Source organism: Lycorma delicatula, chromosome 3 (assembly GCF_047948215.1).
Source record: "Lycorma delicatula isolate Av1 chromosome 3, ASM4794821v1, whole genome shotgun sequence".
In the NCBI taxonomy this organism is placed as follows: Eukaryota; Metazoa; Arthropoda; class Insecta; order Hemiptera; family Fulgoridae; genus Lycorma; species Lycorma delicatula.
The window spans coordinates 117,477,962-117,490,333 of NC_134457.1; positions in this window are offsets into that span (position 1 = coordinate 117,477,962).

The window sequence follows — 12,372 nt, forward strand, 5'->3', positions numbered from 1 at the left end:
GCTGAGAGATGCTTTTTGCCAGGGTTCTGAAGATGATCTTCAGTAAAGCCCATAAGGGCTAGGTACGGACGGATTGGCGTGGCGACCAAAATTGCCACATGGAGGTTGTATTCCCTTACAAGGTCGGTATGGGCTAAAATGTTTCTTATTTATTAATAACCCTGACATTTTTGTTGAGAAAAGTTAGTAGAGAAAAGTTTATAGAACAAAGTAGTCTTTGAAATCTTTAGTGTTCATTTATATTTATCATGAGAAAAATTTGTCCGCAAATTGTAAATCGATATAAATGTAATGAGTATTAATTAATTTTATACAAAAACAAAATTATAAGTTTTTTGCTAATTCTCGTAATATATTATTTGGAACTAATTTCATTGAACATTAAAGATTACGTAAAAGGTTTAACCTTATTTTATATACCGAAATGTATTTACGAATGTTAGCTTGGTTGTAAAATTATGTGCTAAAATCTCATAAATATTTCACTTCTAGGAAAAATTTACGACTAAAGGTAGATTAATTGAAAATTACATCAAATAAAAAGTTTACATTCCTTTTTTTTGTCCGTAACAAATATACGTGTAGGTAGAAATTTGAATATTCCGCTATTTATAAATCAAAACAACCTACATAGTAACCGCATTTTTCAATGTATAACCTATGCTAATATTTGTGCTCCTTTAATGAAGGTGGATGAGTTGCATAAGCGATCTAGGTGCTATATCAAAAGGTGATTTTTATTAAAAATTGAATATTTTTCATAAATTAAATTAAATTTATTTTCATCGTAATTCTTCTTTTTTTATTTAAAATATTTCAAATGATACTTAACCCTTTATATTCTTCATATTTTACGGTTAAAAACTCTCATCAGTAAATTGTTAATTTATGTTTATTTCAAGCATACTATTACGTTATTTATGTTATTAATTTATTGAATATAATTTTAATAAACTGCGAAACATGAACTATGATATTAAAATGGGTTTAGTTTTTTAATCTTTCATTAATTTTATCTATTTCCCTTTTTAATTTTTATTGTATCCAATTTGAATAAGGAGAAGAATTAAAAAGCATATAATATTTTGTTACTGGCACTAACTGAAGCAGCTTATAAGCTTTACTTCCAAAGAGTAATAGGTGCTTGGTTTGAAAAAATTAAATCAATTTTAAATTTTCGAAAAATATTCTGCCTCTTAGTGAGGTGGTTTCTTGAGAAATTTAATCTGTAAATAGATCTTATTTTTTTTCTATTCACCGGTATTTTGAAAAATTATTCTACTGTTTATCCATTATAGCTGCAATTAATATTTTCTTATTACAAATGAAATTTTCTTTTTCAGCAGCATTTCGTACGCTTTTTCGTTATAAATTTAAAAATGTTACAACGATTGAAAGGGAACAAAAAAAATAGATTATGCTTGCATAAAACCTTTGTTTTAATAAAATAGCACATTATTGGTCTCTGTTGTTGTAATAGATTGTTTTATATATGTATCTGCATTATGTAAGTTATTAAGCCACAGGGAAAAATTAAAGTATTGAAGAAAACACTAGATTACAAGAAGCTAGATATACCGAGAAAAAACTATGTCAAATCAAGATTAAAAATGGATAAAAGTGCTATTACACAGAACAATGAAAGATTAACATATTTAAGGTAATCGGAAGGTAGCAGAATTAGGAAAGGTTGGAAATCATTGTAGCTGTTCTTTTAGCTTTCTGGCTAGTAGGTATTTTTTATATTTGATAAAATGTAAAAAATCTACAATTCTATTAAATATTACACAAAACATAGTTCTTTGGTTGCATAAAACTGCTATAAGTTTACAATCTTTAATTCTATACAGAATTAAAGAATTAAAGATTATAGAATAAAAGATTGTAAAAGATAAAGTAGTGTACAAATAAATTCTTTATTGTTAAACGTGATGAACCTAAAAACCTACTGCTGTTGACAACCTAGCAAATGACAGAAAACGCTCGCAAAATTAACTAGACATCCTTGAGATAAATAAGCATCCTACGCAAAACTCACTATGTAAAAAGATATGGAGAATGGAGAATCTCCTCTTCCTTACTATTAACTGAAAATTACTATTACTTACCACTATAAGAAGTTCATCGTAATGCAAATGATATTCAGTCATAGAAGCAATATCTTTACTGTTCTCTACGAAATGGCTACATAGAAAACATCATTACTCATAAAAAGAGCAACTATAATTCCCTGGCTGTAGAATCTTAAATATTAAACATTCAACTCAGTAATAAGAAAAACTGAATAAATAATTGATATCAGTTATTTTACTTATATATAATATAAAATGGTTACCAATATAATATTCGTTTCCCTCAAGCACTTTCGGCTATTCTGCCATCTTCAGGAGGGATTATAATTTATGTTTGAAATATATAAAAGTATAAAACTCCCATGTTAAATTATATATAACAATTGATGGTCATTTTGTAAAAGTTAAAGTCTTAAGTCACAGTAACTACGTCCGTATTGTAATATTATCAGAATTGTTATCTAAAAATTGTGATACTATTACAATATGCACGTACTTCGTCCATTTCTTCTTTTTTTTTATTTATTAAGAATCTGATGATAAAAATCTTTTTTCCTTTTTAATTAATTTTTGTTACTGTACCTAAGTTTATTATTTTTTCTTCTTTAAGAATGTTACGATGAAAATCCGTGTCCACTTTTTATAACCAGTGTTTGCCGTATCCAAACCTATACATTTGTACTTTCTCGGTTACAGCCGTATTTTTGTTGCTGTAATACCACATAGTTAGAAAGAAAATGGATAACAACTGGCAAATATTTTGGGCATCGGGACTTTTGCGAATGTTTTACACCACAGTCCAAAAATAAATAAAAAAAATACAAAATATTACAAAAATATATTTGATTACATATAAAAAATTATTTTTTAAAAAAGCTTTTATTTAACTAATATTAATATTAACATTAATAAAAAAGGGAAACAAATTAGAAAAACCCTCTAAAAAGTAAAAAAAAGAAGAATTAAATCAAATTGAGAATTTTAAACAAAAAATATATCAAGAAATATAAAAATGAACTGAAATGTAAAAAATAAATTATATAAATATCTAATAAGTAACCAATAAATAAATGTAATAATTATTAAAGTTTAAAATTAAAAGTAATGAAAATATTTAGTTAAATAAAAGCGAGGCGCAGTTTTTATAATTTATTTAAAACAACACAACATTTATTTTTACAACAATTAATCTTCATTTTCATTTTCAATAACGACGCGAGGAGATGGAAAGTTCTGCTGGAACTCTCCAGTTGAGACTGACTAGCTACAAACAACAATCTCGGAAAATGCACCCACTCGATTTCTTTGTACGTGTGCTCACATAGTTGAAGTTCATCTTCAAATTCTGCTTGTAATCTAAGCCAAATTGAACGCACTCTTTCCGCTAAAAGTTTCATTTTAATTAATTGTGAATCTTTATTTAATGAATTCATAATTACGATTACAATTATAATAATGATAATCATTTTTCAGATTACCATCAAAATGTAATAACTTTGTGCAAGATTTCTAAATTTAATTTTAATTTTTAATTTTATTAACCCTTAAAGGTCATCTCGGTCGAAATTGGAACCATCAAAGAATTAAAACTTGAGTTATTTTATTACAGATAAATAAAGTATATACATATACTAAACAACCTCATTAAACAAAAAATATATTTTAAAATACAGCAAATGTCTATAAATACTTATTCGAAAACATTGTTATAAAAACTGCGCCACGCTGTTATTGGTTATTTATTAGATATTTATATAATTTATTTTTTACTTTTCAGAGCATTTTTATATTTGTTGATATATTATATTTTTTTGTTTAAAATTCTAAATTTGATTTAATTCTTATTTTTTACTTTTTAGAGGGTTTCCTAATATGTTTCCTTTTTTATTAATGTTAATATTAATATTATTTACATAAAAACTTTTTAAAAAAATAATTTTTATATGTAATCAAACATATTTTTGTAATTTTTTTTAAGACCAAAAAAAATCTATTTTTACACATCGAAGTTACATACGTGTACCAAATTTCAATCATTTTCATACGATAGTTCATGAGAAATGAAAATTTTCAACTAAATGCATGAATTTAGCGTAGGGGTAGCGCGTGGTGGCGCGGGGGTGGGTCATATCAAGCTGTTTTGTCATCGAAGTTACATACGTGTACCAAATTTCATTGATTTTCATTCGATAGATAAAAATATATAGCAGTTGAAAGATTTGATTATTCCTAAAGCGAGTTAAAGAAAAGCTTTTAAAAAGGTTTTAAAAAATATGCATTAATGTTACTTTAAAATTATAGGAATTGATGACATTACATTTTGTAAAAAATTAAAAAAGGAGTAACAGTAGTTTTTGCAATTTTGAATTTTTGATTTATTTATAGCAATTGTACAAAATTGGACTTTAGCATTGGGGAAAGTGCTTACTAAGTTAATTAAAACTCCAAAGTTTTAAGTCGACTGGATTTAGGGTTGGAAGATATTCAACGTTATTTCTAATCAGTTTTTGCCTCATATTCCGAAAACCTATAGAATAAAAAAGTTGGAATTTAGCTATATATGTTCTAGCTTCGGCAGACTTTGGTTTGTTTTAATAAAGTTTTTAAATCAACATAACAACTCTTACAGTACATTTTTAGTCATCTTCACGACTGGTATAGTTGTCATTCACTTTGATATTAGCTGTAGGATACGGCTAAAAAATGTATCTTATTTCAACTTTGTCAGTATATCTTCGTTCCATCTGAACATTATTCGTCACCTACGGCATTTTATCGTGATACCTTTTCTACTTTATTGCCATCAGTGCTAACTTCTGACAGCTAGTATAAAACTACCTCCGGGACCACCGTTAGGTATTACTTCAGAGGATGAGATAAATGAGAATTTTTGTAGCGTGTGAAAATGTCATGCCTGACTGGGATTTGAACTTGGGACCTCCGAATGAAAGGCCGAGACCCTACCACTCACGCCACGGAGGCCGGGTCGTATAAAACTACTGCGCTACTATATGTTTACGCTCTCTGAAGTTTGACTTTGATTTTTGGTTTTAATGATATATTTTGTAATGTGTAAGTTCGTTAAGTTGCAATCTTTTTTATATGTGTAGAATATTCTAGCTTGTAGATATAGTTTTTTCTTCTTTTTAAGTATAGATTTTCTTTGTGGTTATCTTTTAAAAATTTTGTCATTATCAGGAATTATTTATAACCCTTACGTTATTATAAGTAAACATTTTTTAATTTTAATCGGTACATAGTAATACAGAATAGAAATTAATAAATAATGCTAAGAGATAATTAATAAATAATAAGTAATTAATCTTAATAAATAAGTAATTAATAAATCATCTTCAACTCAATATAACCAGTTCATTTCTGACGTAATAACAAGAACTGTCTTTACCCTGGACACTGTGCATTGGACAAAGAAAATTATATATTACGTTTATAAATGATTTTAAATATATTTTTATTTATTATATTACATTTTTAAATTTATTAACCGTAAAGGCTTTTCAAAATTTAAACTTATGAATACACTGAACCTAATTTTATAATGAAAAGAATAGTAATTGTTGATAAACTTTAATAATTTTTGTTATTAAACAGATCAAAACTCCTCTTAGCGTTAAAATACAAAGAGCGTAAGTAATATAAATAAAAAAAAAAAACTTTTATACTCATTTTTCATCTCTTAAACAAGTATTTTTCTTGTTTAATAAAAAAGAACTATTAGAATTAGGTTTATTTTATGTACAGTAAGATGTATTTTATATAAGAAAAGTTTTTATAAAAATAAATTTACGGTGCTTTCCTATGTTTTTGATTTTAACTTTATAAAGTTTTACAGTCGGTTTCTCATTTTGCTCTAGGATGCACCTTTCAAATACACTTCTGCATTTCTTTATATTTTAGTTTAAAATTTAAAATTAATTTTTTAACATATAATACTTTAAAAATGTTTTCCTTATTTAAAAAAAAAAAAAAAAATATATTCTAAAATTTAAGAATTATATACTACATAATACATTTTATACATTTGCATGTATATTTTATAGTTAAATTAAAATTGTTCTATCCTGTATGGATTATTAACAATTGATTGAAAACGTATTATATTTAGAGAAAACAGAAAAAAGAAAAATCCTGTTTAATTTCTTTGAGTAAAATTCCTCCGTTGTTTTAAATTTAAAAAAAAAAATTTGATGTAATACTGACCACAAGTTTTCTTACTAAACATGTATCTACTTACCATTGATATTTTACTCGCAATTTATAGAAAAAAGAATACTATAATAGAAAAAATATGGGCCTGCAGAACAGAATGTTATGGAAAATTGTATGTTATATTTATATTTATTATTGTGTTTGTGTGTGTATAAGTAAACACGGGTAAATTATTTATATTTTGATATTTATGTTGAAATAGGTAGATTATTTTTAAGCGGAAAATCAATCACGGTAATCCGAAATTACAAATGGATGAGGAATATTGTACTATTAGTGTATCATTTGTGAAATAGTATTATGCTACTAAAATATCATTATTTTGTTAGTTGTCATTAATTTATTATATTTATATATAAAATTTAGTACTTTTTCTGAAGTTCAATGTTCTTATTCTATTCACAAGTATTATTGTTGCGTAGTAGACCTATTTATGTATAATGCTAAAAGTTTGTTGAAGGGAACAATTTTTATAAATATAAAGCTTAAGCAAAAATAAAACAGTAATCAGGCAGTAATATGCCTGACAGAGCTATTTCCGGTAATATCTCTTTTTCATATTTTATTACTAATAGTTTATGAGATTCTGCAGCTGTTATTGAACTAGGACTGTGTATGAGTGGGTTGGTCCTAGACGGCAGTTATACCTGGCCCATAAAGCATTTTACTGTATTATTTAAAATTTTATGATTGTTTTTATTTTTTTTCTAACTATTAATAAAGTAGTCCAAGAATAACATTATTTACCATCAAGTTTATTGCTTAGGTCTACTTAATACCTAAGCAAATAAAATACTTCCTTTCTGCTGTCTTTTTCTCACAGACAATAAAACACACACACAAGCCATGGCATACGTAACCAGAAGCATTTTTAATTAATAATTGAGAAGAAATGCAGGGGAAGTAGTGATCCAAAAGGGATACCATTAAGATCGTTTCAATTTTTACGGTACAAAAATTAAGGGGAAATATTCTGGTTAATTGGCAAACGTTTCAAAAAAATAAAAAATAAAAAAACAAAGTCATTTATAAGAAGTAAACCCATGATTTAAAAAAATAAAATAAATATGTAGATAGGAAAAATATCAAATATTATGCATAATGAGGCCTTTCCTGCATTGCTGTATTGCTTTAAGAAAGGAAAGAAGGATATATGTTAAAGGAAAATGTCAACACAAAAAAAACACGTAGATGAAAAAACTTGAACCAACCCAAACAGACAAAGAAGGAAAGATAAACGAGATAAAATAGAATGATGAAATAATAACGTTTCAATAAAACGTAGAAAGAATACTAAAAAAGTAGATCAATTTCTCAAACAGAGTTACCGCTGATATATTAATAAATTATTGAATATTATTAAAAAGTATAAATTGACCTTACTAGCAATTAATTTTGAAATTCTCAAGATCTTTCAGTCACTTAAACCATCGACAGGAGATTAAAATATCATTATAATATAAAGTTAAAAAATTAAAATATTATCCGGTCATAACTGGTTTGGCTTTAAATTTTTAACTTTTTTTATTATGTCTAAGGACTACAAAATTTTGAGAATTTAAAAATTAATTGCTGGTAAGATGAATTTATATTTTTTAATAATATTTAATAAAAAAGTAGATGTTGCAGAAACATGGATCTTACATAAGAACTAATAAAGCCAATAAAGAAAAGTTAAAGTAAAAAATTATACTTAGTAGAAAATCGTTACTAACCGAGGTGAGATGAAAACAAAAATTATAACTGTGTAAAAAATGGTGAGTAATTATGAAACAGCAAAGGAAGATTGTTTGAATAACGTAGTTGCAATCTATAAATTAAAATACTAAAGAAAAAAGAAAGAGAGATACAGCAGGTATGCCACGTGAATGGTAAGCAGAGGTAACTGGATATATCTTTCAGTAAAAAAGAGAGTTTTGAAGAATACATCCGTAATATATAAATGTAAATATTGTGGGCGGAATATAACTGTTAAGAAAGGCTTTTTGGAGAATGACAATTATGAGGGAAAAATTATTCAATATGGTTCGGGTAAAAAAGATTAAGATAATTTCAGAGAAAAGTAAAAATAAATAATTTTTATTCGTAATTATCAGAATTTTATGAAGTTATTAAGACTTTAAAAATAATAAAGATAACTAGAATAAAGACAAATACATAGGAATATAAAATTTGTATTATTTCGTGAAGTAACATAGAATAGATTAGCAGGAAACTTAATAGGAATGTTCAAAATATATGAAACTTTAGATTTGTCCTTGTTTTGATGATAATTTCATCACCAATGAAAGCTGAAGCCAATAAATTTAAGAATTATTGAACTACCTATATAGTATTTATTGTCTTAAAAGTATGGAGTAAAATAATCTTTAGATATCATTCAGTAAGCTTGATATGATGTTATGATGGATGTATATATATAAATATATTTGAAAAAATAAACGTTCTTGTGTGTGTCCGCGTTAAAAAAAAACAAAAAACAACTAGACCGATTTTCTCGAGAGTTTTATCAAAAAATGTTAGTTATTCTTGTAAGTAAATAAGACAATGGTAATCAAATTTGCTTTCCACTTTGTCTAATTCTCATCGGATTGTAGATGTTTGAAACTGAAATTATAACATGTGGAAATAAATATATTTGACAATATAGATATTTTTTAAATGTATACTCAAAATAAGTTAGAAGAAAATACTTAATATATTATGCATTATTTTTTAACAATATGTACTTAAAAATGAATAAAATTATCTTAAAAAGAAGCAGAAAAGAGAATAATGAGAAACATTAAAGGGTAAATATGCTGTGCACTTGTGTGCAGGTTTCCGGTAATATACGTATTTTGTTTTTATTTAGATTTTACGGGCCATATATTTTGGTAAATAGATAAATAATAGATCAAAGTATAACATTTTTGTCAAAATATTTTTTCCGTAATATAATATTCATAGTATTTAATATACTCATTATTAAACACGGATTAAAGACGAAAAAAGTTAATTATTCTTGGAAAGAAAAGCACGAGACGTTCGTTCTATGTTCGGCTAATGAAAAGTATATCAGTTATTCCGATTATAAACATTACAAAAACATCATCTCCTTCAACGTCATTCCTTTAAAACACAAGCTCTACACTTTTACAACAAGGTTTCCAACTAAATATTTTGATACAAATAAATATAACATACCAATAGGTAAATATTTCGTTAATAAATAACTAAAAATTACGTGATCACACATTGGTAAGGATATAAAAATTTCAATTCATCACTTAAGACGTAAAAAAAGGTAATGAAATTATAATTGAATCTCAACCAGTAAGTTGTCAGTGTAGATAAAAGAACCTAATGTTATAAAACATTTTGTGATACCACTGTAAATCACTTTTTCTTTATTATTACACAATAATATTGTTTCTAAGGAGAGAAGAAAATTATAGATAGTGTCCTGTAATATACTCTTACTTTCCCGTCTATACAGCAGCTATAGCGAAGTTACAGCTATATAGAAGGAAAAGAATGGTAATCGGTCAAAATTGGGCATATCCGGTTTGCACCGAATCTTGATGAATTGACCCCCAAGGACTCCAGAAATCCGAAAAATGGCATCAAAATTTCCGCGACAGAATGTGGCACGTATGTGTGTAATATGTTGGCGTGCAAATCGCCTATCTCCAGAACTACTTGACCGATTTTCACCAAACTTGGCTATAATATTTCTACAGTAGCGACATTGATGCTATTAAATTTTCAATTCAAAACGTCAATGGCTAGGGGATATAGGGAAAAACGAAATCGTCTCTAGATTTTTTATAATTGAGGTTTTATATATATATATATATATATATATTATATAATTTTGTGAATTATCAGAATTATCAGAAATATCCAGCCTATTAACAAAGTCATTATTATTGTTATTTATTTATTACTATTACAAATATGAGAATCATTGTCACTCGAGCCAGTTATCCGTCATATCTCCTTTTATGGGACAGAGTGTTGTTATTGACAGTAGCATTAGCATTATTGCCATTAGAATTGCTAATAGTTGTAACTCTAGAAGGTAAGGCGGGATTGGATGGATAGACCTTAGTCTTATACTACTGATAAGTTTTACACTCTTTGTAACTGGTTGGGTGTTGGTCACCGCAGTTAACGCAGAAAGCTGGAACCTGTGGTACCTTAGAACAGTTTATAATCACATGATCTGCACCACGTTTTAAAAATTGGTGTGGGCGATTGCAGTGATTTTTAGTATGTCCAAAACATTTGCATTGGACCACTTCCCTTTTAACATACGGAGCCTCAAAACTTACAGTTGTATAATTCAGAGATTTCACGTTCAAAATTTCCTTATTATTAGAATTCAGCTCTAAATCTACGAAATAAAGTGGCAGCCGTTTCTTCGTTTGACGATGGAGAACGTTACTACCATTTCTAACCTCCTGGCCTATTTTAGTCAATTCATTAATGATTACCTTTTTGTCTTCCGAGTTATGCATACCTCGCATGACCACTCTATATGCCCTTTCATGTTTAAGCTTGTACGTATAATGACTGACATTGTCCTCAAGCATTTTTGTCCTGATGATTTTATGTTTCAATGTCCACCGGAAGAATTTTTACTGTGTGGCCCGATCTCATTATCGTCAGTGTATTTCGTAACATTATTATTAGGAAATAAGCGTGCTAAGAAACTCTTCAATTCAGTTATGGAGTAAACGCCTGTCACAAAAATAGGCTCTGGCTTCAATGTTTTCGTTGAAAACCTTCATTTTCTACAATTTTTTCAAGAAGACTAAAGTTGTTAGATGCAGAAACTGTAAATTTAGATTGACCGGCTGATTGAACGCGAGAAGTAGGTTCTGTATAATGTATTCGTTGGCGTTTTATCGCTACCGGAACTTCATCGGTCTGCCAACTGGCCATTTCGGTTTGCATGCGAGGTACTGCGTAGCAGGGTGGGTTGTCTCACTAAAGTCTGTAATGTCACCTTAACTTTCCGTTCCTGATACATCACTCATGTTCTCGACAGTATCATCTCTAATCAACTCACACCATACCGGTTTTCTAGGATCCCTGCCCGAACATTTTAGCCTGCGTATTCCATTGCTTGATAAGGTAGGGTTAACATGAGGTAATATTTTGTTGCCTACATTCGATGATTCGCCGTTGCTATGAGTAACAGCTTATAGCTGGTCCATAGCAACGCGCTATTGAAATAAATAAAATTATTCTAATTGAACTACTTAATAAATGATAAAGAAACTAAAACAGAACACAAAACAAAACATGAACAAGAACACGAAAACTCTAACACACAAAAAACAAAAACTTAAAGTGTCTAATTCATTCGAATCAATTTATTTATTGGGTTTTCTATTAAATTTTTATTTTGAGAATCCTTAAATATAAACAGAAATTTGTTTTTACAGTTTGCTTAAGAATATGAGTAGGTTGGTACACAGGGATATGATAGTAAAGACGTGGAGAATGGATGGAAGCTCCAGCTATGTAGCTGGAGCTTCCATTCATTCTCAGATATGTATCTGTATATACTGATACTGATCTATATATATATATATATTTGTATATAATAAATGAACATAATTGAAGATTTGATAAAACATTAAAAACATTACGGAACTTCACAAAACTTAACCTTTTCACAGAATGTAAATAAATCCAATTGTCAAAACAGCACTACCTATCGGATTTCATTCAAACTACTTTCTAAACATAGCAGTCGGTTCAAAATACTCCTAACTTTCTTTCTATTGGTCAGATCAAGGATTTCAATAGCTTTAAACCTTTTTCGGACAACGCAGCCTATTTTGCAAAAACCTGCACGTAAATAGGTCCAGTAGTATTTTAGTCTATAGCGGACACACATACGAACATTGTCTATATATAAACAAAGAAGATTTTTGTATATATAGAAGAAGAAAGTCTGTTTGTATATCTGTTTTCTTTGTTTCATAAATATCTCGACAACGGCACCACTACCGGGTATAGTTACGCAAATTTTTTTTCACGTCACTAATATATATTGAATATGAGCTAAATCGGG